Source organism: Glossina fuscipes, unplaced genomic scaffold (genome assembly GCF_014805625.2).
Source record: "Glossina fuscipes isolate IAEA_lab_2018 unplaced genomic scaffold, Yale_Gfus_2 86, whole genome shotgun sequence".
Taxonomy (NCBI): domain Eukaryota; kingdom Metazoa; phylum Arthropoda; class Insecta; order Diptera; family Glossinidae; genus Glossina; species Glossina fuscipes.
Window position 1 is genome coordinate 2,169,952 of NW_023998440.1, and position 8,781 is coordinate 2,178,732.

The window sequence follows — 8,781 nt, forward strand, 5'->3', positions numbered from 1 at the left end:
GATAACAGTTTTCGGGCCGTTGAATAATAAATGTTTTTTTCACAAGAGAGAGAAAGAGAGAGAAATGCATAAAAACTGCTCAACATATATATTCTGTCTCTTTCTTTTATCGTTTAATACCAGCCCATTTTAACGTGTTGTACGAATAACTTCATAATAAAGTAAATGCATATCATATTTCCGTCAAAAAAAAAAAACATAAAATCTAAATTTTTTTTCGGCGAGTATTATTTTAGCATACTCTCTTGCCATTTTGATGAAAGTAATATGTCGAAGAGAGAACACCCAAGGAACATTGCCATGTATAAATCGGAACAATATCAGATAGATACTTTCTTTTAAAATCGGACTAAATATAGATGTATTATTAATGATAAATTTCGGTCAAAACTGGTTACATAGAGTTTTTTCTTTATCGATATGTCGTATAATGGCCTTGATATCGTTCACCTTGAAATTTGTAATGCCTAAAGATAATTTCATTATATGTTCTGGTGAACGAATGCCTATCAGCTCTGTGTAACGAAACTAGTAACAAAGTTAGCGTAGTTTCAAGTGGTTAATTATTGAAAAAAATCTTTTTAAAAATGCTTATAAAGAAAAAATTTATGCATTTATAAAAACTAATTGCACGAGTTTTTTCTTACTGAGTTTTGCCGTTTATGTGCTTCTTTGAAAGTATCACTATAACTCTTGTAACAAACAATCATAAATTTAGCTTTAAACAACAGTCAAGCTCCACCATAATTTGTTATACTGATTTAAAGCTTCTTGTAAAATAATAAACGCAAAAAAAGAAACAAAACAAAATCGTATACGAAACGGAAAAAAATTGCACTAAACTCTTTCTATGTATAGAAAAATACTTCATTCTCTCTCTCTCTCTCTCTCTCTCTCTCTCTCTCTCTCTCTTTCTTTCTTGCTCGTTATGTATATGTGTGTACAGATGCAATTTGCAACATGAAATACACAGCCTATACTGAACTAAACAAACACGGCCACTATAGCTAGTGTATATATATATAGAGATATTGTGGCAAAAGTTAAATATGGCCGCCGTTATAGCCACCAACACCATTAAACAACTAACTAACCAACCAAACAACCAACAACAAAAGCTTTGTGCTGCGAAAACGATAAAAAAAAGAACAAGAAACAAGAAAAATAAAAGGAAAAGTAAAACATTGTAAAATAAAAATTGTGATAATAAATGTGTTTGCTGGCATTTTATAGTGTGATATAGTTGGAGTGAAAGAAAATAGCATACGAGTGAGTATATCCGTAAATGAACAAGTTTCCCATTTCTTTTTTTTCTTTTTGTTTCTATTTCAACTCTATTCATGGTCAAGCAACTAGGAATAGAAATAAAATAAGCTGTGCCAAGCATTTCCGGTTTAGGTGATATATGGGCAGAGTGTTTATTATAAAAAAAAAAAACGTACCGTACGCTCATACAACAAACTACAATATAATATGTAATGGGAAAATTGCATGTGTGTAACAAAAAAATTGTATATGAATGGTATATGAAATGCGTATATTTGTCGGTCCATTGTGTGGTGCAAGTCAGGGTCATTTATGTTCGTTATTTGCCATGTTTTTTTTTTTTTTTTTTAAACCGGAAATATTAAAGGATCACTTTTTTTTCTCTCTCTCTCTTTCTCTCTTGTTTTTTATTTTTTTTTTTTGAACGAAACAAAGTGGAATTACAAGCATTTCATTACTTACGTACAATTGATTTATATGAATGAGGGAAGACTTTGGAGGATTTCATCTGAAAGAAGAAAGAAATTGATAAACGTAATAATTGATACTAATTTGCTTTAAATTTTCATTGAAGTGTAAAAAGTTTATAAGTAGAAAAATAAGACTACAATACTAATAGTATGAACAAAAGGAGTAAATGAAAGTATTGCGGAGTTTGTGACAAAAGTTTTTCTCTCACGACTATCAATAACTTGATTGATTCATTTGGAGCCTACGTGCAATTCTTTTTCGCCATAACGAAGAAATCCATTCATACAAATAGAGTCGAGAGCAAAGAAATCGCACACCCCCTACGTTTTCACTTCCAACCTAAATACTTATTAAATTATATTTAGCTTGCAACCATATTAATATAATTAACCTAAAGTATACTCTGTTAGATTTTGAAAAATACTTAATACCTACCCTCCATCTACAAAGTCATTACAGCAGTGATAAAACAATACAAATACCTAAAATCAGCAGATATAGAAGGAAAAAGATTGATAGAGATGATGTCATTTGCATACTACCACGCTGTCTGAAAGATCCTTTGTCGAATACGAGACCTTTCAGAAGAAGAAAATCGAGGCCATACCGGTAGTAACGTCTCACGTGGTTGCACTAGTTGAGACTAGGCACAGCCAAAGCCAAGTGGCACGATAATTAAATTTAAGCCCACATGCTATTCGGCGTGTTTAGCAGTAAGTTTGCATAGATCATCGCCAGAACCATTCCAGGAGTGGAATGTTTTCTTTTCTTGACAAAATTTCGCGTGAGCATCTCATTAGAAAAGAGGCCGATGAGTGTCGAACAAGACATATCTCTCTATCCCTACTCTAAGACTCGCATTCGTTAACGACCGCGTTATAGTCAAGGTAAAATTACGCGATTATGGTTACGCCTCGTCCGATACGCAAGAAAACGATTGCGTGTACGACATCATCAAAATAGGCGGAGGACGCCTGCATAAAAATTTTTTATCACTGACCAGTCGACTATTACGCCGGCATTTCATTAACAGTCCTGATAATCTTTGTAGTTCCTCATGGTCTTTTTGTAAGTTTTCATGTTTAAATGGTCACCCCGGAATTCAAAATATAAATTGGGATCGAAATAGTGCTACAAAAATACGGTATGGAGGACATTGAAAGTTTCACCCTCTGCTTCGCCTTATGAGAAAACTAACTTTAGCCTATAAAGAATTTTGGGTAAATTTGACTTTTATAAATCATGACATCTCACCCTTATAAAGATTAAATATTTTCTCGTATCAATTAATTAATGTTTAAAATCATTGCTTGGAATTCCTTAACTACTAAAAATCGTGCGCTAATCCTCCTGTGAACCTTAAAGTGCTTATTAATTGAAAAGCGAAGAGTAATCATTGTTAAAAGCTTTATTTATTATTATTATTATTATTACTATATATTAATAAAATTTAATTTTCTTAATGGCTTTTCTTATCATACACTGTCGATATATTATTCGTCTTACTTTCACCTGGATTTCAATAGTTTGAAATTGGAAAATCTTAGTTAAGAATGAAATTCATTTAAACCTCTCTTCTTTTATTATAGAAATGTTTTGCCATTCATTCGACTCGACTTTCTTCACTTAACCTTTTATCCGGCGAATTCAGTAAAGTAGACAAATATTCATTGCATTGATATGAACGGAAGGTATGGATAAATAGCACGAATGCAATCATGTGCAATCGAAATTGTATACTGAGCTGTGTTGTATGGTTGAATTGCTTTATGCTGATAAAGCTTATTTTCATCTGCACACTTTCAGGCGTATAGATGTAAAAATTTTTTTTCTCTCCTTTTATAAAAATTGCTCGTTATTTTTTAAGAAATTTGAATACATTTTAGACGAACCAGACAGCCAGCCAGCCAGCAAGCCAGCCAGCTATTCAGTTAACTATAACAAATGACTAAACAAATTGTAAAAAAGATGAGTAAATACAAAATACGTCAATTTGATACGAATCATGGACACCCATCGCTTATAGAGACACACTAGAAGGCTCTCACTAGAGAAAAAATAAAAGACTCTCACTAGAAAAATATAGAAAATATCGATAACGTGAGATAGCAGGCAAGCAGAACGCCTTGTTTTCTAATAAGACATCAGTCAAACATTGTTTTTTTTAACACAACAGTTAACTTTAGAGCCTGTGCACAATTGATGTTAGTTGAGGTTCTCAAGGATGTGTGGACATCATTTTCATATTTGATTTATCTAGTTGGAAAAGAAATTGTTTTGGCAACGATTCATACATAGCCTTTCGCTTTCCACAAAAAGATTACACTCAAACCGCTTATTTTACACCTCTAAAGACGAAAATATTGGAAAAGCTGAAGAAGCTGCTCCTAGCGCTGTATATACCTCATTGTGCAAGCGCCTGCATATAAGCGAGGTACTTAGTATATGATTATGATTACGATTAGAGTATAGAATTACTATTATACTAAGCACTGCCACTCAAACGCAAGATAATCTTCTTTAGCATTTTTCTTCTCTTGCAGCTAATAAGCATTTGCATAAAATTGGTGGAAATATTGTCAAGAAAATTGTTGCTAAGCTTTGATTATATAGTAAATGGCTTATGAACTTAATCATGTATTAAAGTTTTTTTTATGAATAGATTTACTAAAAAAAAAAAAGGAAGAAAATTAATAAACACTACTTCTGAAAAGTTTTTTTTTATTGCGACTTCACTACGAGAGAACAATAGACAATCCTCCGGTGTTAAATGCAGAAAAGTAATAAAACAAATTTTTTTGCCTTCTCTTAATGACGCTTTTTATGCACAAAGTTTTACAATTATTCTTATTTCGCTGCGAACGTATATATTCATATTCATATATATTCGTGCAAGCGAGAATGAAATGCTATCTGTCCATTACTTGATTACCACAAAGTTTGTGTAATGTTTTACGTCTTCTCTTAAGAATATGTCACACTTAATAGTTTTCCTTTATTCATATTTGTTCCGACCTTAAAATAGGTATAACACATTCTTCTCTTCATCTCTCATCTTTCCTACACACCTCCCGGTAACAATTGTTTGCCAGTTTTAAACTTCCCAGCAATGACATAAATGTTTTAAGCAACGCAATAATCCAATTAAAAAGTTTTCCATTCAATTTAAAAGTTAAGAAATAGCAAAATAACAAAAAATTAAGAAAAATAAAAATATTATATAATTTCATTACGCCATCTATGTGGAAAGGAACATTCAAAGTTAAGGTAAGAACGGAAAACGGTCATTTAATTTCTTCTTACAATACACCATTAACCGAAGATCACTTTATTTTAAACAGTAACTGTCCATACTACAGCCAATGCAATCAAAGTGCATTAAAAATCAAAATATAGATAAAGCAGAAATATTTCTGCGTTGTCTTCTCTCGATACAAAGGTAACCATGACAATGAAATTCAACACTACGAGAATGATATACCAAAGGCTAATACCGAGTACTAAAGTAAACTTATGGGCATCTGTGTTTGCCAAAAAAATACAAATATCGCGTATCCTCATCGTGTGATATATATTATTTGCTTATTCATTTTACGTTGTTGTCCAAAATTAGTATTCTCGAAATCGTAAAAGTTTACGTAGGTATTTGCAAAATACCTTCTAACTGGACGGCGACTATGTTAAAAAACGTACGTATATACATACAAATAAGTTTTTACAGAAACAAAAATTTGCAACATCGCTTAAAAAATATATGCAGCAAAACTGTTTAAAACTTAAACAATTATTAATTTGAATGTTGTTTATAGTACAAAATTTCGTCAACGTGACTTTTATACTTATATTACGATTAGCAATCAATATCCCATATGGTCTAGTGGCTAGGATATCTGGCTTTCACCCAGAAGGCCCGGGTTCGATTCCCGGTATGGGAAGCTGTGTTTATTGCAAAATTTTTTTTTTTTTATGACGAAATTGTAGATAGATTAACAATTCGATCAGTGATAATAAATTTGTGCCGAAGATTTTGTTGCTGGGCTAACATTACTTTTAACAGCATTTTTAACAAAAACACAAAATATGTTTGCCAAGCATTTACTGTTATTAGATACCACATGTTCGTATCTACTATTTCTTATACCGTACATGATTGGTGGCACAAGGTAGATTAAGTATTTGTCGACGTACGTAACACTCAGAACGACTTGAAAGCTAGATCCGTCCTTTATTACATCCACTGATCAGTGTCATTTTCTGAATCGATCTAAGCTTGCTTCTCCCTCCGTCCGTCTGATGTATTTCCATGAGTTTTAGGGGTCAATCCACAAGTCGCAATTTTCGAGATATTTTTGCGAAGTCGTTAAATCGTTATTTGTGAAAATAGTGACGCAACAAACACTCAACCCATGACCATTATCCTAAAAAAGATAAAGAATAAATTTTCATTTTCTAGGACATAGAGTGGAGGCGGCTGGTTTTTTCTATTTTCAAAATAAAAGATTTTGTCGTATAGATGCGTAGGCGTTGCAAGGCCACTTTAATTCGGATAAACATTCATTTACAAATTTGTACCACAGATATTAAGCAGTTGCGCAGACAGACAGATCGACAGACGAACATATAGACGTATTTAGATGTATTCGAAATTTGAAATTAGCCAAGAATTTATATACTTTACTTGGATTTTGAAGCTTGTCCTTTCGCGTTGTAAAAGTGTTGGAACATAAATAAATTTTGATGCATTGTAACATTAAGTATACGTAGCCAATCAATGTGCGGTACTGTGGGCGTGTCCTTCGACCGATTTGGTCCATTTTCAATACGAGCGTCCATGCGAGAGTTTCGAATGCTTCTATCAAATTTAAAGGCTAGGAGAATTTTTACAACAGCCACTACACAGACGGACAGACGGACATGCTTAAATCGATTTAGAATTTGATACTGATCAACTGGTACTCTGTGGGGTCTCTGATGCTTCCTTCTGGGCGTTGCAATCGCTTTGAAAAAATGAATATACCTCTCATTATTCGCTGATGGCTATAAAAATATTCGATGACAAAAATACTAATTTACCTCAATTTTCAATATTATTAGTAATAAAGTCGAACTTTTGCTGCACTAACATTTGCTTGCCTACCATGTTTTTACATTCTAAATACAACTTAACACGGTCACCACCAATCTTAAAACTATTATTAATCTCGACATTTTGATGAAATTTGGTGGACTGACGTGTTTTGACCCAAGGACGATAGCTATTAAAAATCGTTCGGACCGGATCACTTTTTTCGCTCACTCCCCATATAACGCATTATTTTGATGACAAAAGTCCTTTAATCAAAGAAGGTCGGCATTCTAAATTGATATGAGAACTTTGGATCGAATGTGGCATTTTTTGACCCTCTTGCGTATAATCTTTTCTGCTGAAACTGAATGTTCATATGATGAGAAGTTCCGCTTTTCAATGCTTCTTGATGAAAGTTCGTTCATGACAATAATTTGACATGAAAATTAACATTATCAAATTTGGGCGACGTAGGTCTATTTTTTAAACCGCCACATATATAGGGGCTCTCATGAAAGCAAGCGTTTCTAAGGCGACAAAGTTTTACTTGGGCCTAGTTACGTGGTTTGCTGTGGAAAACAATTAAATCTCCAACGGGTAAATTAAGTTTCCTAATTTGGAACACGTTAGTTGACGTTTCGAGCATCTTCCAGTACGAGAGGTTTCATGAAACAATGTATAAGTTTTAGTGTATTTTAAGAAAATTAATAAATGACTGCATTCTTCAAGGTAAGGTCTCTATCGGCCTTACCCGACTATAGCGTTCTTACTTGTTACACTATACTGAAGTCGATGTTGTGTCGTTGTAGAAATTTTTTCTTCCTCTGTACTGTCTTCTCTAAGCCAAGCTACTACTGAGGCTCATTGAATAGAAAAGCCTAGCTTAGTGAGAGAAATAATTATAGGCGAAAAAGGTTTTTGCACTGAGCTTTTTTTGCGTATATAGTGATTTTCAATGAACACTGAACGTCAGGACACGTACCATCATTTATGTTAACATAAGGTCTAAAACTGAACGTTATGCTCTTGAATTGTTCCTCTAAATAGTCATTGGATAACGACATATAACTAGGCAATGGTTTTAAAAAGTCGCAATTGAAACCAAAATGACCTTCAAATTTGAAAAAGTTCGATGCAATCAAAAGGCTAGGAAAACATGAGGTTTATGAAATGAAAAGCAATTAATATATATACGCACGACTTTTTTTTTATACTCTTTTATCAATAAAGAGCGAAATATATGACATAGACGCAATCTGTTGAAGATTATTCTTATTCCACCACGTGCTGCTTAATGTAAACGCCTGTCGTTCAACTTAAATATGATTTTGCTGTTGATTCTTTTCGTGCTTATATTATCAATTGATGTTACCCTCCTGTCCATTTTTTTCCAAATTTTTACGTATGTATTTAGAAAAACAAGCTTCAAAAAAATAAGGAACGATAAAGTTCACGTGAAAACTCCCCGACGGGGAATTGAACCCCGGTCTCCCGCGTGACAGGCGGGGATACTAACCACTATACTATCGAGGATGTTGTACAATTTATTGCAATTATGGCTTAAAAGCATTTGTAAATAAAAAAAACTGTGCATTTTATATTATTTACTTATTTATTTTTTTATCCGCTAGCTATAAAATTTCTATAAATAATTATTTTCTTAATAGCATTATAGTGAACTTTGTTTCACGTTTTCACATACAAACAATTTTGCTTAGTACAACAAGATAACAAGTGTGCGTATAAATTATTTACATAACAGGACAGGATTTTATTTCAAACAGAGAACTTGAGTGGATGCTTGTGTGTGAACAGCATTTTCATTACGTTAATTACAAAATATAAATATGAGCAGTTTTTCAATGTAAACATTCACCATAACAACGTAGACTTAACAAACAAACAAATAAAACTCACCAGCACTTCAGTTAAACTCGAATTGTCCAAAAACGACACCTACAATAACAACGTAGCAGCAA

General features: G+C 32.9%; 2 non-coding genes across 2 annotated transcripts; one reads left to right on the plus strand and one right to left on the minus strand.

Moving 5' to 3' along the window:
* Positions 1-5,600: 5,600 nt before the first annotated feature.
* Trnae-uuc lies at positions 5,601-5,672 on the plus strand. The gene has a single exon. It is a non-coding gene; the product is annotated as a tRNA-Glu (tRNA).
* A 2,591-nt stretch (positions 5,673-8,263) lies between these two features.
* Positions 8,264-8,335, minus strand: Trnad-guc. The gene has a single exon. It is a non-coding gene; the product is annotated as a tRNA-Asp (tRNA).
* Positions 8,336-8,781: the final 446 nt, after the last annotated feature.